This window comes from Pseudophryne corroboree, chromosome 2, assembly GCF_028390025.1.
Source record: "Pseudophryne corroboree isolate aPseCor3 chromosome 2, aPseCor3.hap2, whole genome shotgun sequence".
NCBI classification, from domain to species: Eukaryota; Metazoa; Chordata; class Amphibia; order Anura; family Myobatrachidae; genus Pseudophryne; species Pseudophryne corroboree.
In genome coordinates, this window is record NC_086445.1 from 134,889,444 (window position 1) to 134,917,208 (window position 27,765).

General features: G+C 46.3%; 1 protein-coding gene across 6 annotated transcripts in view; it reads left to right on the forward strand.

Moving 5' to 3' along the window:
* Positions 1 to 27,765, forward strand: part of MTUS2 (microtubule associated scaffold protein 2) — a 1,049,445-nt gene that overhangs the window by 148,439 nt on the left and 873,241 nt on the right. Inside the window, exons 1-2 of one of the 6 annotated variants that reach the window (XM_063951740.1) lie at positions 9,195 to 9,404; positions 9,737 to 9,852. The exons of 3 other annotated variants lie outside the window; for them this stretch is intronic. The gene's annotated coding sequence lies outside the window, so the exon portion shown is untranslated. 2 more of the 6 variants (XM_063951741.1, XM_063951739.1) reach the window with 2 other exon arrangements.

The window sequence follows — 27,765 nt, forward strand, 5'->3', positions numbered from 1 at the left end:
GTGAGTGAGTGAGTGTGTCTGTCCCCCGTCCACCTGTTACGGTGATGCGGCATCGAGGAGCAGCAGCAGGCACTCACACAAAGTCCAGGCGCTCACAATCCCCCTACAGCGCTGAGGTGCCGGGTCTCACTTGCAGCAGCGGCTCATATGCGGCAGCAGGCGCCTGACCCAGCGCTCCCGCTCCCTCTGCTCTCCTTGTCAGAGACGGTGGCGGGGCTGACAGGCGGAAATACCGCACGGCGGCATGCGCCAGTGGACAGCACGCAGTTCAAGTTCAACACACTCCCTCATTATTGTATGCAACCGCCGTACGTGCGGGGGGTGCTGCCGATGATGCACCTTCAGTGCAGTTCCGCTGTGGGCAAGGCACCATCGGCACACACCTAGTTACGGCCCTGTACTGTGTGTGTGTGTGTGTGTGTGTGTGTGTATATATATATATATATATATATATATATTTACAAATTGTTTGTTTTTTTGTTTTTCGAGCCAGTTCGTGTCACCGTGTTAATAATTTAAGGGCTGTGAGTCAGTGTGAAGTAGTTGTTAATTGTTAAAGAACAGAAAACATTTTTTTGTTGTTGTTTTTTTTTAAAGCTTGTGTGTGTTCAGGGACAGGCCGTGCCACTACATTAATAATATTTAAGCGCTGTGAGAGTAGCAGTGTGAATTTTTATCATTTGTTAAAAAAGATGTGCTATAGATGTGTTATAAACTGCCGCGTGTTTGTGCCGCTGCTCTGTCGCTTAGTAATCAGCCAGCTCGTTGCAGCTTTTGGACAGTATTGGTGAAAACAATATTATGAGCTGTGAAGTGGTCAGAATTAGCTGTAAATGAATACTACTGAGGTTAATAATACTAAAGGAACAAAAAAGGCCCACATTTTGGGATTTTATCTGTTTTTATCCATTTTAAAAAAAAATACAGATCCAAATCAAAACCAAAATACGTGACGTCGGTTTTAGTAAAACCAATACCCGATGATGAATTAGAACTAAAACCGAAACACAGGGGTTGGCGCACATCTCTAATTAATAGATGCATTATTTTTTGGAGAAGAGTATCACATTCACTGGAAACTACACTGAATGCATGGGAATTTCTTTTTTGTATTACGACCCATAGGTTAAGTACCCCTGCACTAGATGAAATGCCAAGCTCTTTAGTGGTCATTTATGAGCAAGTAACAATTGTTAGTGCTGTGCACCTCTTGCACAAATCTTCTTAGCACATAGCTCTTGAGATTGTTTGCCACCGATAGTGTTTGGACTTTAGATGCAGATTCTCAGTCAGAGTATGACCTCCAACCTAAGCGTTCACCAGGGATGTGACATGCCCATAACACTCCCATAACACACCCTGGGCCTAATTCAGACCTATTTGTTCGCTAGGGTTTTTTTGCAGTCCTGCGTTTGCATAGTCGCCGCCCATAGGGGAGCGTATTTTCGCTTTGCAAGTGTGCGAACGCATATGTAGCGGAGCTGTACAGTCAGATATTGTGCAGTCTCTGAGTAGCCCAGGACTTACTCATCCACTGGGAACACTTCAGCCTGTCCGGGACCGGAATTGACGTCAGGAACCCTCCCTGCAAACGCATGGACACGCCTGCGTTTTTCCAACCACTCCCAGAAAACGGTCAGTTGCCACCCACAAACGCCCTCTTCCTGTCAATCTCCTTGCGAACGCCCGTGCAAATGAATCCTTCGCACAAACCCATCGCTGAGCGGCGATCCGCTTTGAACCCATGCGACGCACCTGCGCATTACGGTGCATGCGCAGTTTAGACCTGATCGCCCGCTGTACGAAAACGCAGCCTAGCGATCAGGTCTGAATTAGGCCCCTGTGCGTCTGAATAGGCAACTCATCATCCTAGCACCCACACTTGCCCTTAGAACACATGGAGCGAGGCGCCTTAAAATATTCAACTATGACCTTATGTCTATTAAAAATATAACATATGCTAATCCATCATTCATGTGATAACATGATGAATTAATCCTATTTGTTACAAAATTACCCCTTGATGTGCACTCTAGATTGTGGTTATATAATACTCTTCACTAGTGGCAATCATAAGCAACTGTTATTGTAAATCAATGGCAATTTCCTGTGATGGAGTATAAACTGTTTACTCTGATATACAATCCCCAGTGTGTTGTGGCCATAACTTTTTCTTTAGGCCTCCAGATACAGATTTATTGCTACAGTATTCCTGCATTCTCTGGTGCTGTGAGACTATCTGAGGGCTCTAGGATACATCCAAAGTCAAGGGATGTGTAAAATGTACATCACAGATATCCTTTTTCCATGTAGTGATAATGCATACTTGCCAGTTTACTGTGTGCCACCTCCGGGAGTGGAATGTGAGGGGCGGGCTTCCAGGTGTGATGGCAGAAGGAGGAATAGCGGGGGCATGCCCACAAAATCGTGTTATTGTGGCCTCGCTCCCCGCTACACAGTGCAGAGATTATCGGCATTGTGGGACAGGGGGAGGGGCCATGATGACACGATTCAGCACGTCATCAGGAACCTTTGGACTGCGGCGGGGAGGGGGGGTAATGTGTGGGTGCTGGGGGGTGGCAGCCGTTGGGAGACTTGCCCACCCTTCCAGGGGGCCGGGAACACCACCCGATTTTCCAGAGCCACCCAACCATTCCAGGAGATTAGGCAAGTATGTTATAATGCCATACAATTACACCTAGCCCAATAACAAAGTGTCCACCCACCACCCTTCAGAAAATGCTACATTTTGCAATCATAGTAGCCCCCTCTATCTTGGTGTACAGATCTGTGCACTTCCTATAACAAGGGTTCATAGGGGCATATTCATCATTAAATAATTGTGCAATGAGAATTTTTAGTTTTGAATTCTCATTGTATTCTCACACAATTTTTTCACTATCATTACGAAAGAATGAGAAAATTATCACTTCCGAAAAACTGGGCTTTTTGAGTAGTCAGTTTTTCCTAAAAGTGATAATTTTCTCCCTCTGAAGCTGCAGCACCCACCACCCCCCGCCATCGGGACCACCTTACTTGTGTCTCCGCGGGCAGCTGCCCCCACCGCCGGCGGCCTGCACATGTGTCCTGTCCACGGGCGCTTCCCCCACCGCTGACACCTGTGTCACCCAGCCGTGGCCAGATTGGTTAAATTAAATACAGTGTTGCGGTTAAATTGGTCTGCGCTTCCTCACAGTGCAATGCCACAAATCACGGCATTGCGCAGGGGGCATGGAGCCATGATTTAAAGCGCAAAGGAATGTGCTGCGCTATATAAAAAACTAAATAAATAAATGATAAGATGTCCTGAGAATCATGTCCTGTTCCTATGTCCTGCCTACTGCATCATGTGAGTGGGATGTGACAAGATGACCAAGCTCTCCAAAAAGCCTGTGGGGACTTCCCAAGATTTGGGAGTCTACCAGACATTCCTGGACAGTATGGTAAATAGGAGATTAGACAGGCCCAAAATGTATCGTCGGGATAATTAGAAAATAATGAAGGGTAGACAAACTCAAACACAAACCATGTCATAATCCAATTAACTAGTGGAGTTACTGGTGTTGGTAATACCCGGTGCTCCAAAGTAGCCCCCCCCCCCCCCTCCCCGCTCATACCTTCTGTGTGTGTGACAGGTAAAGATTATGGCATCAGAGGAAGGGGGCATGTTTATGCAACAGGTATGCCTACCACCACCAACAACTTACCTCCCCCCATATCACCCACTGTCATCACTTCAGGGGAACGCCCAGACTTCTTGTAAAGACACTCTATGCATTGCCGGTTCATCTCAGTGACAGGAGCCGGGAGCTGCACAATAGATTATGTCACAGTGCAGCACCCAGCTCCCAGTCACTGAGGAGGAGCCGACATCCTCAGAGGATAACACCCTCTATGGTCCGCACCCCCTAGTGAGTCCTCTGCATTAACCTAGCAGTATGTTTTGGGGCTGTGGGAAGAAACCAAAACACCTCCTATGACTATGGCTGAACTGCCTGCATTGACGCTGTACATGAGTGGCCATAAAGCTATGCAGGTTCAGTATCATTTTGTGAAATCCAATCATGGAGTAGCATGTAAGCTGCTGGGAAAGGATGTGAAGATCCCTCTACAGGGAGAAAGCGATTATCACCATTTGTGGACTACACTAGCTAGTGGGAGAGGGGGTTGGGTATGCTTAGCCGGCGGCTTGGATCCCAGCAGTCAGCATCCCGATACCAGGATCCCGGCCGCCAGAATTCCGGCGGGGGAAGGGGGTAGGGACAAGCGCAACAAAGCCCCTTGCGGGCTCACTGCGCTCACCATGCACGAGTGTGAATAGTCCCTGTTAGTCGGCATGCCGACTGACGGCATTTCTATCGGTCAGGATTCCGCCATCGGTATACTGACCTGCGAAATTGTGACCGCCGGTGATGTGATTACGTCCCGGGAGAGGTAGCAGAGCTTTTCGGTGCTTAGTAAATTGTTGCATTGTTAATAATGGGGACTGCGGTATCCTGTGATACTTGGCTGAATGCAGGAGATGCGCTCAGCCTTTGATAAATTGCAGGGACTTAATCTATGCTGAACTATTGTTCCTGCATGATTTAGGGTGGAAATAAGCTTTAAACAGGTCTCACTTAAACTACTCCCTGAAAAAGGCCCTACACGCCACACCACACACTGATGCAGAACTCTGTAAGGGCTCTATTCATGTAGAACATGAGCTGGCTTCCTGAATATATTACATTATATTGCATCATATTGATGTGATATATAGTAATGTTTTGCAGCAATTCAGAAAAACTTACCTGTCCTGCAAAGTCCTCTGATAAATGGCGATTTTGGCATGCAGTGCGACGACTGACATATCCGGAGTCTAATAAGTCTTCTTGTCGCTGCACATACAGATGTAGCCACCTTTATCTTGACTGTTTCTCCGCCGAGACGGGCGTTTAGTCACGCTAAGGCGATAGCTGAGTTTAATCACAGGTAGGCGCGTTGAGGCGATCTAGATACTCATCATGCATTACACATCTCCACCACTGTGTGGCTAATGCTCCACCAATCCAGTACTTTCAATCGTACAGTATAGCGGCGGATTGATCTACAGCTCTGGCAATACTGTAGGTGTAACGGGAGGCGGTGGAAAAAGTATGGAGTACTGTATGTGTATGGAGACGCAACTACAGTAATTGTGTAAAAGGAAGAATGTACAGGACAATGTATAAACACCGTGCTTTTAAAATACATGAGCGTCTGGGAATGGAGGGCTACAGTAGCTAGCAGGAGGCGGTGGAAAATACCGTGCTTTACAAATGCGAGCGTCCGAGTCCTCTAAGGCATAAACCAACACCAATGGGGTGGGGGCCGGGCGCTGTTTGCAGTACTTTCACACATGAAATTGGGAGTCTCTCATGAGGCGTCGTGGGCTAGGGGTGAAGGCTCCCACCTCCCACGCTGGGGGTCCAGGGTTCGAGACGTGATGTGCCTTCTTTTTTTTTTTTTTTATTGTAATAATACACTGTATTATTTTATCTACATTGTAAGACAGTCAATGGAAAGGTGCACACAAGTTACATATAAATCAGAGTACATCTGCAGGAGCGATTTTTTACGCTAAATGCAACTAAACAGCGGGAATGAAATGAGGGTATTCTGACACTACTAACTGAGCAAAACAGTACTGTAGATCTTCAGCGTTTGTGTATTGCACATGACCTGAATTCCCTCCCTGTGCAGGCTCCCAGGGGGGAAGGGCGATGGGGGTAGGGGGAGACGATGGGAAATACTGTACTGTGCCTTTGATAGTGAACTTGTAACACACATCCATTTGCGACAGTGTACACTACTGGTTTTACAGTACTGTATGTTTTGTCTGCGGGACTTGGACGCTCACATACAGTATTCATAAAGTATTGTAGATGGATCATATACAGTACTGTATGCTGTACTATTTGCGTCGGTGTCGTATATACAGTACTGTATTAAATAATGCAGCGTAATGAGTATTTACTGTATGCAGCGTAATGAGACGCCTTAGTAAAGTAGTCCTTATTATGTATTTCAGTATTGTATTTTACGGGAGACCACACGCATGCGCAGTGGTGATTGTAAAAAGCGACATCTGGTTGCTGATCGCAGGTATTACACGTAAAGGTAACGCCAAACGCCATGTCTGCCTCCGTGCGATTAGGTACGCCTCTCTGTGACTAGGCGCGCCTCCCTACGCTGCATATGCTCGATCGGGACAAACGCCTCAGCCACTCAAGATAAAGGTGGCTACATCTGTACACTGTCAGTGCCTTGGTGACATGTTCCCATGGGGACAGCTATGAGTCGGAAATGCATGGGGAGCCCCTTCTAGGCTGTGCTGGAGCGGCTTGGATGCCCACAGCGGGACCTGTTAGTCAGGGAGTGGTGAGAACAGGCAGAGAGACGGGCGCTGTTGGAGGGCTTCCTGCGTGAGATATTCACCATTATGCTGGTGGACAGATCTGACCTATTCTGGTGTAAGCTCCATACTGGTCTCCCTGTGTAAGCAGGAAGCACACCCAGCACAGGCTTCTCAGCCTATAGGCGGACTGGGCTGGTGTTCTTCCTTGCCAGACAGAATCTGTGCTACTATTTGGGGCAAGGCTGCAGCTGTGGAAGATCCTGTGGGATGTGCGGTAGTGGATGGCTGGAAGGTGTGCTGTGATTGGGGCCATCAAGCGGCTGAATATAGCCAGAGGGAGGACGGAGAAAAGTCCAGGGGTGATCCCCAAGCTCAGCCCTCCTCCGTGCATTGATGTCCCTGCTGCAGTCCATCTTCTGGCTAAAGGATCAGTGCAGTCAGAGCTCAGAGGAGCAAGCCGCAGCCCTGGTGCCTGGACATGAGGAGAAGCAGATAGAGATCCAGAGACTGGAATGTGAGGCACTGACTACTGCAGCAAGTACTCCTGTAAAAAGCATCTCCTACACCGCATTCCTGAGCAAACACCACCCCATCTTCCTGGTCAACTCCATGCCCGGCCAGGTACACTTCAGCTCATTTCACCATTTCCAGATGAAAAAATGAAATTGAGAAGTGAGACGGGAACAAGAAATTTCTGTTCTACTAGAGGAAGCGGTTCTAACACTAATCAGGGGCACACTGAAGAAGTTTCCATGGTATACCCCTGCTTGTATACGAGAAAGCAGTGAAGAACCCTGTCTTCTGAAGTGCTTTGTAAAATAGGGCTTTTCACTATGGCATGAATACACCCCTAACCCCTCCCACATATAGCGTCACAAATACAGCACTGGATATGACACGTATAATAATATATCTGTAATGTATAATCATTTGTAAATTTATATATCTCAAATGATCATTTGGAAACTTGTTGCTATTTGCAGAATATGGGCCCTTATTCCAAGTTGTTCGCTCGTTGCCGAGTTTCGCTATATTGCGATTAGTCGCTTACTGCGCATGCGCTTAGTTATTTTACACAAAAGTTAGGTATTTTACTCACGGCATAACGCAGATTTTTCATCGTTCTGGTGTTCGGAGTGTGATTGACAGGAAGTGGGTGTTTCTGGGCGGAAACTGGACGTTTTCTGGGCGTGTGCGAAAAAACGCTGCCGTTTCTGGGAAAAACGCGGGAGTGGCTGGAGAAACGGGGGAGTGTCTGGGCGAACGCTGGGTGTGTTTGTGACGTCAAACCAGGAACGAAACTGACTGAACTGATCGCAGTGGCAGAGTAAGTCCCGAGCTACTCAGAAACTGCAAAGAAATTTCTATTCGCAATTATGCGAATCTTTTGTTCGCAATTCTGCAAAGCTAAGATTCACTCCCAGTAGGCGGCGGCTTAGCATGTGCAATGCTGCTGAAAGCAGCTAGCGAGCGAACAACTCGGAATGAGGGCCATATATATTAAAATATGCTAAAGGAAAATTGGGTTAAAAAAAAACAGTTTTTGTGGTTTTTGCTGCATTTTAATATGTATTAACCTCAGACCCCGGGTTTCCGGTGCGGAGGGTAACACCCTATAAAAGCCTCTGGGCTTCTTTTCGCAATCTTTGTGACAGGTTTTTGATACACATACCTTCCAGCGTAGCCTCCCAGCAATTCCTGAGAGGGATTAAGTCGGATCCCTCCCAGTACCCCCCGCAGCCGCCGTGTCCCTCTGCACATGCACTAAGGGCCTCCAGAGGAGGAAACAGGGAAGTCCCCGCTTCGGAAAGGGCAACTCTTTGGGATGTTGGAATGTCATTGCGATGTTTGGCGGAATAACTTCTGCAGCATTAGTAAATCCCGCCCACAGTATGTTTCATATATGTATATTTTTGCATTTGTATATTTTATTATTATTTATTTATTACCAGTTATTTATATAGCACACATATTCCGCAGCACTTTACAGAGAGTATTTGGCCATTCACATCAGTCCCTGCCCCAGTGGAGCTTACACTCTATATTCCCTACCACATTTACACGCACACATATTCATGCTAGGGTTAATTTTTGTTAGGAGCCAATTAACCTACCAGTATATTTTTGGATTGTGGGAGGAAACCGGAGTACCCAGAGGAAACCCACGCAAGCACAGGGAGAATATACAAACTCCACACAGTTAGGGCCATGGTGGGAATCGAACCCATGACCTCAGTGCTGTGAGGCAGTAATGCTAACCATTACACCATCTGTGCTGCCCCATTTGTGTATGGTTTTACAGCATTTTATGTATAGTCTCGCTGCCATTATAATGAATGTCTGACTTGCTTTAACAGGATTAGCGACTTTGCCATTCCGTTTGCTCATGCTCTTTAATGAAACAGTATGTACTATCTACCTGATTATATGAAGTAATGCACAGTATATCTGATCACACAAAGCAGAGGTCTGATATTGGTGTCCACAGTCACTCTATATATCGTATTGCACCTGCTGTGGTCTTGTACAAGGAAATGTGCTGTTAGTCGTCATAAAATATGAAATAATAGCTTATCATTATTCATCTGCCTGGGAATCTTGCTGAGCTGGATGCGGCCTGGGTAGAAGTAGTTTTTCTGTGGCTTTGAGAATGAAGGTTTTCCCTACAGTGTCCACGTGCAAAGGAAACTGCACTACGGAGGTAACATGAAAGGCTCAGCTGCCGCGGATCTCTGTAATTGCTATTCTCCCGTGACTTGCATTCTCCGTGAACTAAAATGTTTCTCTCATGCAGAGCCAAGGTAGGGTCGGAGGGATCATTTGTTTCTCCAGCATAGCAAATGAAATCTGGTGCATTTGCAGGAGTCTGTTGTCGGCATCATTTTCATGCTTTGCTTGATTGATCTGGGCTCTCAAGGTCTCCCGTGATCATCCTCAGTGGCGTTAAATCTTGTCCGTAGCCTCTGTGCCTCTGTCTCAATTGTTAGACATTAACATTGCATGAAGTCGCAGTTTAGTGAGTCCCTGGGTAGGTGGTCCTGAAGTTAATTAGGAAGGAACTGGTTTGTGCATGCACTTTACACGTGCACTGTGCTTTATGCATACCTCCCAACATGACCATCTCCAGGAGGGACACAATGCTCTGCTTCTGGGCTTTTTTCTTAATGTATGATTGCCGGCACCTGTTTTGAACAGGTTAATGAATAAGAAAGGTGTTTCAGCACAGGTGATGATAATCATACAGTAAGAGGATAGTCCAGAAGCAGAGCATTCTGTCCCTCCTGGAGAGGGTCATGTTGGGAGGTATGCTTTATGGCTCGATTAAAACAAGTGAGGAGAGTGGATGGTGTTTGTTTACAGGTTGCAGTACTCTCCCTCCCCGGTGCTACAGGAATCTCTATTGTGTGTCAGGAATCAGGATGTGACTGAAGGCGCAAGATACATAACTGCGTGGTATAGAGAAGCTTCCCAGGCAGGTAAGCCCTAATAGCAGCCTAGTCTATAGACACAATTCTGTTATTGCATGGAAACTATGCCTGTGTTATCTAGGTGACGGACCACAATAATTCTGCTGCGCTGACATTCATCTGGATTCATGCACAACAACTGTTCAGTCCTCCCACACATTCCTCTCCTTACCAAGAATTATTGTATCCTTTGTGTTCTACTATTAGGACCACAAGGCCAGGCTGCTAATCTACCCATTATCTGATAGCAGCGAATGAAGATATGTTCCAATTATAAAAGTTACATTTTTGGTTAAAAACTTTGTGAAAAATTGGAGGGAGATAAAGTACCAGCCAATCAGCTCCTCACTGTCATGTTACACACTGTGATTGGAAAATGTCAGAAGCTGCTTGGCTGGTACTTTATCTCTCTCAACTTTATCTCTCTGTATTCTCCCGTCTCCTGGGCCAGTGTGCACGTGCAAGTCTCGTTCTGCGAGTGCGCAGCCCGGACACATTGATGCGAATACCTCTGGCTGATTGACAGACAGAGGCGTTTGTGGGGTGGCGACTCTGCATTTCAGTAACATGGAGTTGAAAATTGGGGTGGGCCCGTGGCCACTGTGATGGGGAAAATGGCGGGGGCCCGACTGCACTTGCAGCCAGGCTGCGCGGACAGTGGGCTACCCTAAATCAGCAATGTGATCACAATTGTATTGCGATTGCATCACTGGCTGCCGTTAGGATGCTGGGCGGCCCCGAGTGCAACTGAAGCGGAATAACGCCCTTAGTACATTGGTGGTCATTCCAAGTTGTTCGCTCGTTGCCGATTTTCGCTATATTGCGATTTGTCGCTTACTGCGCATGCGCAAGGTTCGCAGAGCGCATGCGCTTAGTTATTTTACACAAAAGTTTGGTATTTTACTCACGGCATAACGAGGATTTTTCATCGTTCTGGTGATCGTAGTGTGATTGACAGGAAGTGGGTGTTTCTGGGTGGAAACTGGACGTTTTCTGGGCGTGTGCGAAAAAACGCTGGCGTTTCTGGGAAAAACGCGGGAGTGTCTGAAGAAACGGAGGAGTGTCTGGGCGAACGCTGGGTGTGTTTGTGACGTCAAACCAGGAACGAAACTGACTGAACTGATCGCAATGGCAGAGTAAGTCCCGAGCTACTCAGAAACTGCTAAGAAATTTCTATTCGCAATTCTGCTAATCTTTCGTTAGCAATTCTGCTAAGATAAGATACACTCCCAGAGGGCGGCGGCTTAGCGTGTGCAATGCTGCTAAAAGCGGCTAGCGAGCGAACAACTCGGAATGAGGGCCATAGTCCTCAATGTTTTTGTATTCTCTAAATCTTTACACCTAGATTATATATATATATATATATATATATATATATATATATATATATATATAAAAAAGGGCCATTTGTTTTAAATGTGCAAAAAAAACCTTATTGTTTGCTTTCTGTGGAATCATTGTTTCACAAGGGCTCATGCAGAGTTGTGCCTGTGCCCATATCAAGGAGTGCATCTTGCATGTTTTTGTACTTTGCATGCACCTGAATCAAACGTACCCAACTACAGGTGAAGCAGAAATGGGCTGCAGCATTGTGTTCTCACACTGGCAATGTTCAGTGAGGGCATGTGGGCGGAAATGCGGGCTATTCAGCGTTGGATGGAAGAGTAAATTTGCCAGTTTTTAGATGCATCTTTGGCACCAAGGTACAGTATGGTTGATGTTAGTGAGTACTGATAATGAGTAACAGAATAAACCCAAGCTTGTGGATAGAGCATGTATACACTGGGCAGTGCTGCTTCCTGTCCTGTGGGGCACTACTGGGTGACCTAATGTGAATAATGGATGCTACAGGGTGAAGTAATGTGATTAATGGACATTACTGTGTGGCGTAATGTGAATAAGGGTACTACTGTGCTGTGTAATGTGAATACAGGGCACTACCATGTGGTATAACGTTAATAAGGGGCACTACTGTGAGGTGTAACATTAATAAGGGGCACTACTGTGTGGTGTAATGTTAATAAGGGGCACTACTGTGTGATATAATGTGAATAAGGTGTACTACTGTATGGTGTAAAGTGAATACGGGGCACTACCATGTGGTGTATCATTAATAAGGGGCACTACTGTGTGACATAATGTGAATAAGGGGTCACAACTGTGTGATGTAATGTGAAAAAGGGGGCACAACTGTGTGATGTAATGTGAATAAAGTGTACTACTGTGTGATGTAATGTGAATAAGGTTGCACTACAGTGTGGCGTAATTTGAATTGGGAGTACTATTGCGTGACCACACCCTTTCCCCATGAGACCACACCACTTTTTTGTGGGACTGTCTCTGTTTAAAGTATGGGGACAGGGAACCGGAGAAAGAGAGATGAGGGGACTGCACAAGATCCCCTCCTCTGTTAAACCAGCTGTTTGTGTATGTAGCAGTGTAGCAAATGGCTAACATGTCATCCGCCCTTAGATCTAGGTTACACTGGGGCAGATGTATTAAGCCTGGAGAAGGGATAAAGAAGTGATAAAGCAGTGATAAGTGCAAGGTGATAATGCACCAGACAGTCAGCTCCTAACTGTAAGTTTTTAATTCCGTAATGATTGTCTGATGCGTTATCACATTGCACTGGTTAATAACTTCTTTATCCCTTTTCAAGGTTAATACATCTGCCCCACTGAATCAGTGCTAATGGTATGGCAGGAATGAGAGAGGATACATGGTATAAATGAGAGCAGTTTATGCATTGCTACCAAACGATGATATCCTGCTCACGTCGCTGGTAGAAATTTGTGTCACATGATCTACAGTGGCTGCACTGTTTTGCCCTGCAATTAGAATGAATGCGGTTATCGCGATCATGTAATGTTGCTCTTGGCTGATGATCTTGAGCGTTCCATGCTGATATAATCTTAGATACCATGGCTCATGTAATATTAGCAAATTTAGCTCAACAATCACCCCCTTCTTACAGAGGTCCCCTCTTGCAGTAATTAATTATAGACATCCAATTCAGCATTTTTATAAATGACCCTGATCATGCTGGGATCTTCTGTGTTTAATCAAAGCGTGAGCCACACCTGTCTGGAAGCTCTACCATTCAACGTGCTTGGTGTTCTTCATTTACCCTTTTTTTTTTGTAATTATAATAATAATAATAATAATAATAATAATAAAAATTATTATTATTATTATAATAATTATTATTAACAACAATATTTTATAAATAGCACCAGCATATGTTTGCTAATGCTTCACAATTGGGAAAAAAAAGGACCGTAATAAAACAAGCATGGCTATTACCAGACAGAGAGGTAAGAGGTACCTGATCGCAAACTTACAATCTATAATTAAACAGGTATTACATACATGAAACCACATATTGTATGTTGGTCCAGCCAGATTGCATGGGTTTTTGGGGATATATCATCCAATCACAGACCAGCTGTGTAGAAAGCTGGTTATTCAGGTAGTTGGGGAGGTAGTTTGGGAACTTTAAGTTTTGGATGCTTCAGGAAGGAAATTCCACACATTGAGCCTGCAAGTCATGTAACCAGGAATGGTTGAATAATGATGGAAATATACTAGTGGAGATGAAGATTACATATTAGCTGGAGACTTGTGAGGGTATAGGGTCAAGACAGATGGTAGAGTAGCAAGGGAAGACAAATCTAGATATCTCATCTGCAGTTGTTGGATCAGATGAAGGTAGATGCCATATAGGCAGGCAAGGAATTAAGCAGGCTGTTGGTCATGGAAGAGCATACCATTTCATATTGGCTGTAATAAATTGTGTTCTTGAAGTAGAATCAAGATCTTGGCCATTTTAAGAAACCAGAGGGGTTAATGTAGGTTAGTTAGAAAGAGATGCAGATATAGTAAAAATGTGTTTTGAAATTAGAAACCTTGAGCATATGATAGATTGTCTTGATGCCGGTATTCTCGAGTAACCAGAAATAAGGTTACATGCTGCTCTCACCCATGTCCAGAGTCTGGGAATAACTACACCAACACACAGCTTTATATCATGGCTTCAGATACATTTTGGCTGTTGGGTAAAAATTACTCAATGATTTATTTTTAAACATGTTTTTTTATTGAAGCAAATGCATTCAGACAATCCACATAGTCAAAGAGCAAGTCTTAAATCATGACAATGTAACATATATATCAGGTAAACTAGTAAGATCGTTTTTAACACAGCATAAAAGGCAGTGTGATAGGTTATTATTTGAACGATTAGCAAAAGGCGTCTGGTAATCACATGCTAAATGAAAAAAATGCATTGCTCCAAACTCCTCCTTTTCCTCAAATTTTTCCAAACCAAAATGAGGAGAGCATGAGCTACGGCCGTAGCCCATGGTCATAAGATAAACTGCAAACTGAAATGCAAACTACCTATGCAGTGGAAACTATATGACGGCATAGGGTAAAAAGAAGTAGGACTGAAGGGGCTATCAAACACAAAATACCTGTACTAAATACAAAAATATAAACTTCACAAACAACCCACTAACATATTAGGAAAATAATGTAAATAAATCACATGAGAGAGGGTAACAAACAATCTAGACGCCGCCACCAGTAAAAAAATTTAAGATCACGAGAGATGGTCAAAGTCGTACAAATGTGTCTAGTAGGAGAAAGGCAAGACGATATAGAGAAATAACTATCTCTTCATGTAACTGCTCCCAAGAGACCAAAAACCTGAGAAAAAATATGAACAGTGGGGTACAAAGTACGTTGCCTCAGATGCCATATCGACATTCCAGTAACTAGCAGAGCTAACGGAAGGCTATAAAAACCAAAATCAGGTTTACAAACGTCAATCAATAACTTCCATGGTGGCCCATATAAATTCCTCTCCTCAAGCATCTCCAGATTACAATTTACAACTTGTTCCATAAGAGAAGCAGACAACAGGGTATCCAATGCCAAATTGGAAGAGGTAACACTGCATTTGGAAATGGCAACATCAGAAATAGATGTGGACTTAAACACAATAGATTTAACACTGGGACCATTGTTAATTGGAGAATCAATCCCAAAGTCACCCTGTGATAGGAGTGGTACGTCCAGGCGGGGAGATTGATCATCCAAGGAAGACTGACCCTGATCGAAGAGAGACAGTAAATGACTAAATTTCTTCTCTAGGTAAGGTAATAAAATTTGAGAAATCTCTATTGCCACCTGGGTAGCAAAAGCATTACCTTCAGTCTTTACCTGCATAGCCATTATCCCTTGTATGACAAAAGAAAAAGTGGGTAATGAAGAGTTCACCTCTAAGTGAGAAATATTTGACAATGAACTGTGTTGCTAAGATAACGGGGAGCACAACCTGCCACAAATGTGTTTATATGAATCACCACTAGATTATGCTAGACAAACAAAGGCATAACGTTGACACAATCAGTGTACATGTACAGGGAAAGACTGGTAATTAGTGTTATTAATATTAACACAGAACAGCAATTATTATATTGACAAAATACAAAAAAAAAAATCCTCAACAGAATATCTCCTATATAATAGCCCTGTGATTCTGTGCCTGGGTCTCTAACGCTGGGCGTGGCTAGAAGCTCTCATTGGGTTAGTGGCTGGCCTATCACACCCATGTAACCTGTGTGGGAGGGCGTTTCTCACCCAATCAGCTGTGGACTACAGCTGATTGGGTGAGAAACGCCCTCCAACACAGGTTACATCCAATGGGAGCAGTGGTGGAACTAGCGAGCGGTGGGCCCAGGTGCGACAAAATGCTTTGGCCCCCCCCCATCCCATCCAAGTCCACCCCCTCACCCCTGGAGAGGATCTGGTGAGGGGGACCTGCTCAGGGCCAGAGAAATGGATACCTAGCAACAGTGCCGTAACTAGACATTTTAGCACTGTGTGCAAGAAACGGCATCGGAGCCCCACCCCTGCATGCAAAACAGGGGCAGTGCGCGCCGTAGGCGTGCGCAAAAATACATAGTGGCGTGGCTTCGTGGGGAAGGGGTGTGGCCACAAAATAATACCAATTCATAAAACGGTGCACAGTAGTCTCCATTATTCAAATTACACCGCACAGTAGCACCACTACACCAGGTAGAGACCCTTTTACACCTTACGGCGGACAGATTCCTCTTTTTACACATTACGGCAGACAGCGTCCCCTTTTTACACATTACGGCAGACAACGTCCCCCTTTTTATACATTACGGCAGACAGCGTCCCCTTGTTACACATAGCGGCAGACAGCGTCCCCTTGTTACACATAGCGGCAGACAGCGTCCCCTTGTTACACATAGCGGCAGACAGCGTCCCCTTGTTACACATAGCGGCAGACAGCGTCCCCTTGTTACACATAGCGGCAGACAGCGTCCCCTTGTTACACATAGCGGCAGACAGCGTGCCCTTGTTACACATAGCGGCAGACAGCATGCCCTTGTTACACATAGCGGCAGACAGCGTACACTTTAAGGTAACAGTTCCCAGCCGTCAGGGGTTTCCAGCCAAAGGTCTCTGGCCAGGAGTAGCAGGAGGAGGTGCAGGGTGATGGTCTCCACGGCACTGGGGTTAAGGTAGCTGGAGGGGTGACAGCTTTCCAGGAGCGGCCTCAAGGAGATCTTACCTCAGGAAAGTCAGGCAGGCGAGAGCCGTCTAAATAGGGATGGTTTCGTAGCCGCACAGCTCCACCACAAACCTGTCGGCCCCAGCGTCCACTTTCAAAGGTGCGGATATCGGCACAGAGCCGCAGCTGCGGAGGGTGGTAAGCAAACTGCGTGGAGAGTGATAACAACGGATCTAAGCACACAGTCGCTGCGGTCCCCGGGGGCGCCACCGGCGGCACAAAAGCAGAGTCTCAATTCGTTCAGCCGGGCCAGCGCCGCGTGGCTGAACCAATGTGCGGCAAGGGGAGAGCAGACACTTTGTTACGTTCCCAATGGAGGGGAGCGGCAGGGTGCGGGAGGACTCTCTCCCGCTAGGCCGAAAACAACTCCGTATGGGTCTTTCACCCCGCAGCAATGCTCCAGCGGCAATGCCCCCCGCCCGGCTGTCCGAGTCACCAGAGATCAGCCGCGGGAGTTCACAGGCCACGAGTCGGGCGGTCACAGCAGAGACGTCACCTCCCAAGGTATACTGAGGGGCGCTCCGTAATTGAACCCCTCACACGGAGGGAGTCTGCAGTACGAGGGCGTAGAAGGGAAGGAGGGGGCAGGGTAATCGGCGCTTCAGTACTCTAGGCGCGGTCCTCCCAAGGTTTGCACCAAGAGCAAGTAGCCATCCACATAAAACGGCCTGACTTCGGTGAAAAATAGGTCCACAGGGGCGAGTAGGGTAGCAAACTGCTCCTCAGCACTTGGGGAACACACTCCCATAAAGCTTATAGTCCCATGAAATTAGGGAAAGGAGGATTGATGTGGATTACTCAAGCCCCTGTGCAGACATAAAGTAAAAAGCGGCCATGCTGGATGCCCCGCCCACCGGAAGTCTCAATGATTTATTTTAATCTCAGATAGATTTTCCTCAGGGGTCCCTGGTGCACAGGAAATATGGTTTATTGCTAAAGTAAAGCATTTTCCGCTGAAAAAGTATATTAAAAGAATTCAATATATCCAGGCTTCAGTGTACTAAGTATGTGTGAATCAGCTGGCAAAGCGGTACGAGGACATGTACCGCTGCCAGCCAGAGTCGCTGGGGAGCTGAGTATCACCGAGCAAAGTTTTATTGGTAATTCGGGCAAAAATCTATTTTCTATCACTGCGATAAGTGGTGACAGAAAGTCTTTCTTACTACCCATATAAGTAAATAGGCCCTTTAAACCATTATATCTCAGATCTGACTGAGTACTTTTAATCCACGGAATAATACTGTCCTGACCATTTTCTTTCTCTGAAAATCAAGTCTTGCTTCTTGAACTACTCGAATACATTGATTTTCTTCTGTCAAACCAAAGACACTTATCCTGGCAATTTAACAAATTCCTTTTGTGAATAAACTCTGTATAACCTTTCAAATCTTCACACGTGCTGAGTGCATTTCTGTTCATGCAAAATCTCATAACAGAATTTGCCCACTCACCACCTATTAATGGTGACACGACTTATCTCTGTGTTACCGTACACTGTGATGCTGTATAGAAATTGTGCTAGTGTTGTTGCTGAAGCCTTATCGCTCTCTCTGCCTCCTCTTTCTTCTATCTCGCACTTCATACTAAGCCTCCTATCACTTACAGGTCTCTTATGTAGCCATGCTTCAGTTGTGTTCCTACAGGTCCGTATAAGGCCCTACTTGTCTACTCTACCGGAATGTCCAGGAGACTCCTAAATCTGTGGTGACTCTCCCCAACACCGGGAAAAATAGTCTCCTGGTGGGCCATTGCGGCCCACTTCTCAATGAACGTGGACAACCCAAATGCTCTGAGTTGCGTTGTCTTGACCTGCTTTACAGTGCTGCAAATTTCTGCTTTTTTTTTATAGCAGGACCATGATAATACAATCACAGCGGCACCAACACCTCAGCCCAGATGGTGGCCAGCATGTATTGGGCCTCACACAGGTGTGTAACCATACCTTTCAATCTTATGGAGATGGGTCCTACATTACCAGTCCTGAAGAGGTGGCCATCTAGCCCAACATAGCCTATTGTTATTACCTCCCATACCATCCCAATGTTCAAGCACTGTCCTGCCACGGGGGATGGAGGGTGTAATTAATAGGTGCTGTGTACATGCACATGGCATCTATTTACTGGAGAGAGGGACTGAGGGAATGTCCCAGCGTGCCGAAAACAGGGGGAGAACTCGCAGGCACAGCATTTCCCAAGAGTCCGCGCCTATCACTATAAAGCCACGCCCCACTTGATCTCAATCTCCACTACAAAAACGTTGGGAGGTATGTATGTATATGTGTGTGTGTGTGTGTGTGTGTGTGTATATATATATATATATATATAATGAACAGAAAGTAGACCAATTTTCTAAATGGTGGAAAAAAATAGTATATACAAAGGGGCTGATTCAGAGTCACATACAAACCAGCTGCAGATGCAGTCAGCATCACTGAGGGGGCGTGTTCAGCACCTAGAGGGGTGCTAGGCTTCCCCCAAGCTATCCCTTCAATGTGAATAGATGCCATGCATGTGCGCACGGAGTCTATTGGCACGGAGGCAGCAAGGCAACGGGCAGACTTTTAACAGAGCACCGCTAAAGGGGCAGGGCACATTTTGCCCTTTAGAAATCGGGCAGGGCGCGGCACCTTGCTAAAACAGCCTAGCATGAAAACTATTATTGTACAAATATTGTACAGTTGTATAATTCCCAGCATAGGCCTGTCTACTGGTTAGAGTTGAGTCCTTAAACTTATCCTCTTTCTAACTACCTCCTAAAAATCTTCATTAGCAAGGAGCTGCCATTAGCTGATTGCACAGTGTGCTTGATGCCAGGGGTGGGAACACAATTCATCTGTCTTTCTGATACCAGGCATTCTGCTTATCTGTATAGGAAAGGGACGCTGCCTGTGCTGCACACAACATGATCACTTCATTGGCAGTTACTGGCGTCAGGAAAGCCCCACCTCCAAACTCCTGCAGCCTGTCAATCAAGCTGTGGCTTACATCGCACTGTGGGTCTGATTCAGATGTGCGGCATACAGCACAAAGTACTGATTGTTCAGGGTCTGTACTGCACACATACAGTACGGGTCTGCAACGCCAGTAAGCGCTGCAGACTGTCAGTGATTGATAGTTTGCTGCCGTTTGGTGGTGGGGAGGAGGCCACAACGAAGAGTGACAAAGCCTGGATCTCTGCTGGAAGGCAGAGATTTCCTGGCTTGGTAGGAACTGCGGCGTACAGTTTGTGCGGCCCCATGGGTCATGCAGCTGGCTGATGGTGTCGCAGATGATCCAATGCCGTGTCCCTGCTGGGGGAGCGCTGGGGGGCGTGGACTCGCGGCACGTCCCTATTTCCATGGAGACAAGGGGGGCAGCTAAACCAGAGAGCTGCGCTGTGTGTGGCCTTCCCACCTCTCTGTAGGACCGGAGCGGCCCACCTGCCCATCGGCCCTTCTGGCATGTGCCAGACGGCCAGTCCGGCCCTGGGTTTGGTAAAACCCCCAGTAGGCCCAACTGCCCGGGGACTTATCTCCTCCAGAGATCAGGTTCCAGACTGTGCATTTGAATTATGCATTATACATAGGTTACCTTACACTGCACTGGACTATACTGTATTCTCTACAGTGCATTGCGGTTATTAATAAGGTATATTATCATGTAGCCACTAGCAGTATTTTCTATAACATCCTTAGTGGATACTGGGAACTGTTTCTTAGAATGATGGGGTATAGATGGGTCCAAAGCAGCCGGTGCACTTAAATCAAATTACAGCATGTGTGCTGGCTCCTCCCCTCTATGCCCCCTCCCACAAGCCATATTTAGAAAAAAATGCCCTAGGAGCCAGTCGCTTCTCTGGTGGGCTCCAGAGTTTCTTTCAGGTTTTTTTAAATTTTAGTTTGTTTTGTTACAGCCAGACAGTGTGGCACGCTGTCTGTGTTGCACCGAGGGAGCTCAGGAAGGGGTTTGAGACAACCTCAGCCATGGTTAATGTCCATTACCACGGCTACAGGATTCGTCCTGAGGGTGCTGTACTGCAGTGTGAAACATCACTGCGCACGGGCCCGGAGCCATGCCGCCACCATGAGCAGCCGAAGATTTATCAGAGGGATGAAGTTTGGTGAGTGTGCTGGGGAACCCGACAAGCGGGGTCCCTGGCGATTTTGGCGGCATTAGGCGCCCCCCGGCTCACGGTTCCACCGGAGGGACCACTGCACCGGGGGGTGGGCACACTGACACCCTGGGCCACTAGACGTCCGTGGAGGGCGAGGGGGCTATAATTCTCCTGGTTTTTCAGCCAGTGTGACTGAGGAGCAAGCGCGCCATCCCGCTCTGAGGAGGCTTCTCCTCAGAGCGGGACCAGCAGGGCGCCATTTCACAGCGTCTGCAGAAGCACAGCTACAGAGCCTCCAGGAATCCCTCAAGCTACGGTGGTGGTATAGTGGGGACATATAAAGGGGGAGTGCTCCAGAGAACGTTTCCTTATTAAGGAATCATTTCTGTCCATATATCTATCTATATCTATCTATATCTATCTATATATACAGTATATATCTATCTATCTATCTATATATATATATATATATATATATATTCAGCTGTTACGGGTGAGTATGATCTCCTGGGGGTACATAAGTGTGCTGTAAAAGGTACTGTGCATGTTGGTGTTGTCCTGAGGAAGGGGCTGTGACCCCGAAAACGTTTGACCACTTTTTGCCAATACAAGCTGCTTTAACTGTTTATGAAGTCTCCTGAGTGCCTTTAGTTGGAGAAGTATTCGTTATTGAGGAAGTGCACCTGGAGCCGCTGTATATTCATTAGAGTGCCGACTGCCTTGGACTCTGTATATATGAATATATATATATATATATATATATATATATATATATATTCATTTGTACAGCTCTTTCAGCAGTGTGCTGGTTTCCTTTTCCCTGTGTGCCTTTTCCTTAGAGTCGGGAGGGATAAGGCTGTGTCTGTTTTATTTCTATTACCTGTGTGATTGTGGTATCAGAATGGCAGGCAAAGCAATTAAATGTATTTCATGTTACCAAGAATTCGCACCAACTGGGTTGGGGATTCTTGTGTGTGGGTTATGTAATGACTCCTCGCAGGGCAGCAGCAACAAATCTCATGAGTCTGCTCCTGCCTGGCTCCTCACTTTTAAAGGGGTTATGGCTGATATCTCTGCAGAATTAGCTACGGCTAAGAAGGAGAGATCAGAGTTATAGGCATCTGTTAGTGCGTTAGCAACCAGTCAAATGTGCCGACCACTCAGACTCCCAGATCAGCTCCGCAGAAGCGGGGGTTGGCTCATATTCTGAACTCAGACTCTGAAACAGAGTTATCTGAGTTAGAGGGGGAGGAGGGTTAGTCGAAGGATACGGGGGATATTACCCCGGCCCAGGGCGTTGAATCTCTAATTGTTGCTATCAGAGAGGTGCTACAGATTCCTGATACAGAGGTGCAGGCAGCATCAGTGTTCTTTGGGAAGCCACAAAGGCCACAGGCTACGTTTTCTGTGTCTGAAGAATTGAACGCTATGTTCAGAAAATGTTGGGAACACACAGAAAAGAAATTTCAGGTGTCCAAAAGACTTACGGCTACTTTTTCCTTTCCTCCTGAAGACAGGAAGTTATGGGAAAATGCTCCCACTGTCGACGCTTCGGTGTCACATCTTTCAAAGAAAATGGTATTACCTGTTCCGGGCGCATCATCTCTGAAGACCCAGCGGATAGAAAAATTGATAATACTCTCAAATCCATCTATGTGGCTGCCCGGTTATTGCCGGTTGCTGGATTACGAAGGCTATGGGGAAATGGGCTGCTGATCTCGGCTCCGGTATACAGGAGAGCTGGGATATAGCAGAACTTCTCAGATTGGCGGCTCACATACAGGAATCTGCGGGGTTTCTGTGTGAAGCCCTTAAAGAAATTGGTTTTCTCAATGCGCATATGTCATCCATGCCAGTGTCAGCAAGGAGAGCTCTCTGGCTGCGACTATGGTCAGCCGACGCAGACTCTAAATAAGGAGTTGAAGGTTTGCCTTTCACTGGAGAGACCTTATTTGGTGAGGAGCTAAGTAAGTGGATTGCACAGGCTACTGGGGGGAAATCCAATTTTTTACCTTCTGCTGCTCTGCCAGCTAGAAAACCCTTTCAGGGTCCTTCTTTGCAGTCCTTTTGATCACCCATGTTTCGTACAAAAGCTAGATGTCCTTCTAATGCAGCAAGAGGTACCAGAGATAAGAGCCGCAAGCCTGCGGCAGCAGGAAGCCAGGATCAAAGCGGATCCTCTGCTTCATGCCTACAGCATGACGCCAGATCTCAAACAAGGGAGGATATCCCGGTTGGAGCCCGGTTAAGGTGCTTCAGCCATATCTGGGAAGTTTCCTGCCGGGATGCCTGGGTAAAAAGCATAATTTCCCAGGGTTACAAACTGGAATTTGAGTTTCTACCTCCTCAAAAGTTTTTCAAGTCAAATTTGCCAGCTTCTGCAGAAATGCAGTCAACGTTAAGTTTGGCAATAGACAGGCTGGTTCGGGCTCAGGTAATAGTCCCAGTTCCTTCACATCTGCGAACAAAAGGGTACTATTCGAATCTATTTGTGGTACCGAAACCGGACGTTACGGTAAGACCCATCCTCAACCTAAAGTATTTGAATCCATTTTTGAAGGTATTCAAATTCAAAATGGAATCCCTGAGAGCAGTGGTGGCAGGATTGCAAAAAGACCAATGCCTGGTGTCTTTGGACATCAAGGATGCTTATCTCTATATCCCGATCTGACCCCCACATCAGGCTTATCTGCGGTTTGCCTTCCTGGAGGAGCATTACCAGTTTCAGGCCTTACCTTTCGGACTTTCAACGGCTCCAAGGATCTTTACGAAGGTGATGGCGGAGATGATGTTACAACTGTATATTGTCCCGTATCTGGACAATCTCCTAATAAAATCCCGGTCCAGAAATCAACTGTTGCACAGTATCGATGCAACGATGAGTCTATTGACACGTCATGGTTGGATCCTGAACTTACAGAAGTCAAGTCTGGAACCGACTTAGACTCCAATTCCTGGGGATGATCCTCGATACAGTGTTACAGCGAGTATTCCTTCCTTTGGAAAAGGCTACTGCAATCCAGTCCATGGTGCGACTGGTTTTGCAGTCTCAAAGGGTCTCCGTCCATCTATGCATTCGCTTGCTGGGAAAAATGGTGGCTTCTTACGAAGCGATTCAGTACGGCAGGTTCCATGACAGACGTTTCCAGGTAGACCTTCTCAGCAAGTGGTCAGGGTCGCATCTTCATATGCACCAAATGATACGTCTCTCGCCTCAGACGAGAGTATCACTCATATGGTGGTTACAGACCTCAAACTTAGTGGCAGGTCGGTCCTTTGCAGCATTTCCCTGGATACTACTGATGACGGATGCCAGCCTCAGGGGCTGGGGTGTGGTCTCACAGGGAGCGCAGTTTCAGGGTCCATGGTCCAGACAGGAATCGACCCATAAACATACTAGAGCTCCGAGCGATATTCAATGCTCTGACTCAGGGGGCACATTTGCTATGGAACCAGGCGATACAGGTTTAGTCGGACAACGCGACGGCTGTCACATACATAAATCACCAGGGCGGAACATAAAGCAGAGCGGCAATGAGAGAGGTTACAAAGATTCTCCTCTGGGTCGAAAAGCATACAACAGCAATTTTCGCAATCTTCATACCAGGAGTAGACAACTGGGAAGCAGACTTCCTCAGCAGACGCGACTTACACCCAGGCGAGTGGGGTCTTCATCCGCAGGTCTTCCAGATGATAACTCATCGGTGGGGACGCCCGCAGATAGATCTGATGGCGTCCAGGCACAACACGAAACTTCCATGTTATTGTGCCAGGACTCTGGAGCCACAGGATGTGACAGTGGATACCTTGACGTTGGTGTATCTTTTCCCTCCACTTCCGCTGTTGGCGAGAGTTCTCAGGCGCCTGAAGCGGGAAGGGGTCCCGGCAATCTTGATTGATCCGGATTGGCCTCGCAGAGCTTTGTATGCGTATCTCTTGTTCCTATCAGATGAGGATCCGTGGCCGCTGCCGCTCCAAGAAGATATTGTTCAACAAGGCCCCTTCGTCTATCCAGACTTACGGTGGCTTTGTTTAATGGCATGGAAGTTGAAGAGATATGTTTCGTGGTGTGAAGAAAGAAAATGGTCTCCGGCCGAATTCAGACTGGGTCGCCTGTTGAGATTCCTCCAGGCGGGTGTTGATTTGGGCCTAAAGCTGGGATCCTTGAAGGTCCAGATCTCTGCTTTGTCAATCTTTTTTCAAAAATAGATTGCGGTCCTTCCAGAAGTTCAGACTTTCCTGCAGGGTGTGCTCCACATCCAGCCACTGTTTGTTTCACCTACGGCTCCGTGGGATTTGAATGTGGTCCTTGAGTTTCTCCAATCTTCCTGGTTCGAACCGTTAGAGTCAGTTGAGGAAAAATTTCTAACGTGGAAGACAGTTGTGCTTTTGGCATTAGCCTCGGCTAGGAGAGTCTCGGAATTAGGGGCCCTGTTTTGTAATAGTCCCTACTTGATATTTCATAAGGACAGAGCGGAGCTACGAACTCTCCAGATGTTTCTGCCTAAGGTGGTCTCTGCCTTCCACATCAACGAACTTATCGTGGTTCCAGTACGGAAGAAGGATTCATCTACTCCAAAGTCATTGGATGTGGTCCGAGCTCTCAAAATTTATGTGAATAGAACGGCTCGGTTCTGCAAGACTGATGCTCTATTTGTCCTGTATGATGTGAACAAGATTGTCTGTCCTGCGTCCAAACAATTTATTGCTCGCTGGATCAAGCTCACCATTCAACAGGCTTATGCCTTAGCTGAATTGCCTAGGCCTCAGTCTATTACAGCCCACTCTACAAGATCGGTGGGCTCCTCCTGAGCGGCTGCTCGGGGGGCCTCGGCATTGCAGTCATGGTCGGGATCAAACACGTTTGTAAAATTTTACACGTTTGATACTCTCGCATCTGAGGATACTAGTTTCGCTAATTTGGTTATGCAGGGGTCTCAGCACAATCCCACACATTCCAGAGATGCTTTGAGACATCCCCATCGTTCTAAGAACCAGTTCCCAGTATCCCCTAGAGAAAATAGGATTTTGAATACCTACCGGTAAATCCTTTTCTCGTAGTCCCTAGGGACCTCTGTGCTTCGTTACTTTTCCTGCATTCTTGGTTGTATGAACTAGTTTGGATCAGCTTGCTGTCCTTTGCACTGACTTCAGTTTTGACTGTCTTCTTGCTGTGTGTTGGTTGTGTACATTGGCCCTCATTCCGAGTTGATCGCTCGCTAGCTGCTTTTAGCAGCAGTGCATACGCTAGGCCGCCGCCCTCTGGGAGTGTATCTTAGCGTAGCAGAAGTGCGAACGAAAGATTAGCAGAACTGCTCGTAAAAATTTTCATGCAGTTTCTGAGCAGCTCGAAACTTACTCCTATCTTGCGATTACTGCAGACTGTTTAGTTCCTGGTTTGACGTCACAAACACGCCCTGCGTTCGTCCAGCAACTCCCCCGTTTCCCCAGGCACGCCTGCGTTTTCACTTGTCACGCCTGCGTTTTTTTAGCACACACCCTGAAAACGGCCAGTTACCCTTACCACCCAGAAACACCCACTTCCTGTCAATCACTCACCGATCAACAGAGCGACAGAAAAGCGTTGCTTGCCCTTGTGTAAAACTGCATAGTTTTGTGTGAAAGTACTTAGTGCGTGCATACTGCGGGCCATACGCATGCGCAGAACAGACGATTTTTAGCCTGATCGCTGTGCTGCGAACAACGGCAGCTAGCGATCAACTCGGAATGAGGGCCATAGTTCACTAAGTTTGGGTTATGTTTCATAGGTTCTGACCTATTGTTATCTTGCTTTCCTCCTCTCCGAGTATGTTCCGTCTCCTTCGGGCACAGTTATTTCTTAACTGGCTTGTGGGAGGGGGCATAGAGGGGAGGAGCCAGCACACATACTGTAATTTGATTTGTTTAAGTGCACCGCCTCCTTTGGACCCATCTATACCCCATCATTCTAAGAACCAGTTCCCAGTATCCCCTAAGGACTACGAGAAAAGGATTTACCAGTCGGTGTTCAAAATCCTATTTACTAAATACAATTATCAAGGGGCCCAGACCATGCACTCTAATAGTTAGCCAAGTCTCTTTGGCAGCTGGCCACACCCATAAATATTGGCACTTACCACTGCATTCCACCGGTGGGCCCTTCATCCCCCAGTCCGACACTGATCGCGACACATTCTTGTCAACCCTCCCTAAATGTCAGGGAGACTCCCTGAAATAGTAACAATCTCCCTGACTCCATGAAGAGTCTAGAAATCTCCCTGATTGTACCGTACTCCAGTTGTGTAGCTGTTATATACAGTACTTGGGGGGGAAATAAATCAGAGATCTATACATTAAAATGAGTTCACCAGTGCCATTTCCCTGCATTGGATTTTAGGTACGATGATCCCTATACCTACATGCATTTTCAAATAAAGTTTCTCATGACCTCTTCTATGTAACCACATGTGAGTAGGACACAATACAGGAACACACCCAGTGTATAGTCATCAACAAGTAGATCTTACTGAGCAGCAAATGCAACATACAGTATTATAGATAGGCAAGTATTGTGCTGCGGCCCGGACGCATGTGCGCAACAGAACACATGGGTCATTTGCAAATTAATCAAAACAGCGTCCACTTCGGTATCAGGTCCAGTATGTTCACATTACAGTTATACATGGATAATCTCATATTATACAACATGACATGTCACAGTCTATCTTATTGTATCACAGTAGTGATACAATACCAAAAAATATCAGTATTTTCACTACAATTCTCTTCTGCAATTTTGGTGTTTTGTGTTACAAGAGCGCCCTTATAATGGAACACCGCATTATCCTTCTCCTTTTCCTTCTCAATAATTAATTTAATGTAAAAGCCATATAAAGCAACTACAATGGCTCTCAGCTTGAGTTTCATTTTCTTTGTTGCACTGAACAATTTAGAAATGTACTGTACTCCTGTTATGATTCGAACAAGAACATGAGCTTTTCTTTTTGCAGACGCAATCGGAAAAAGTTATTTTCAATAACTTGTTTTATAGTAAGGGTTCTAGTATGTACAGAAATGTGTCTCCATATATATATAAATATATATATTAGTGTTCACTCTAGGAGTGAAAAGGGGCAGGGCGCCGGACTCCGGGGGCACATGTGCGCGCGCGCGGCCAAAACGGGGGGGCGGCCATGCAAATTAGGGGGCGTGGCCACGCCTACGTCATTTTAGGGGGCGGTGCG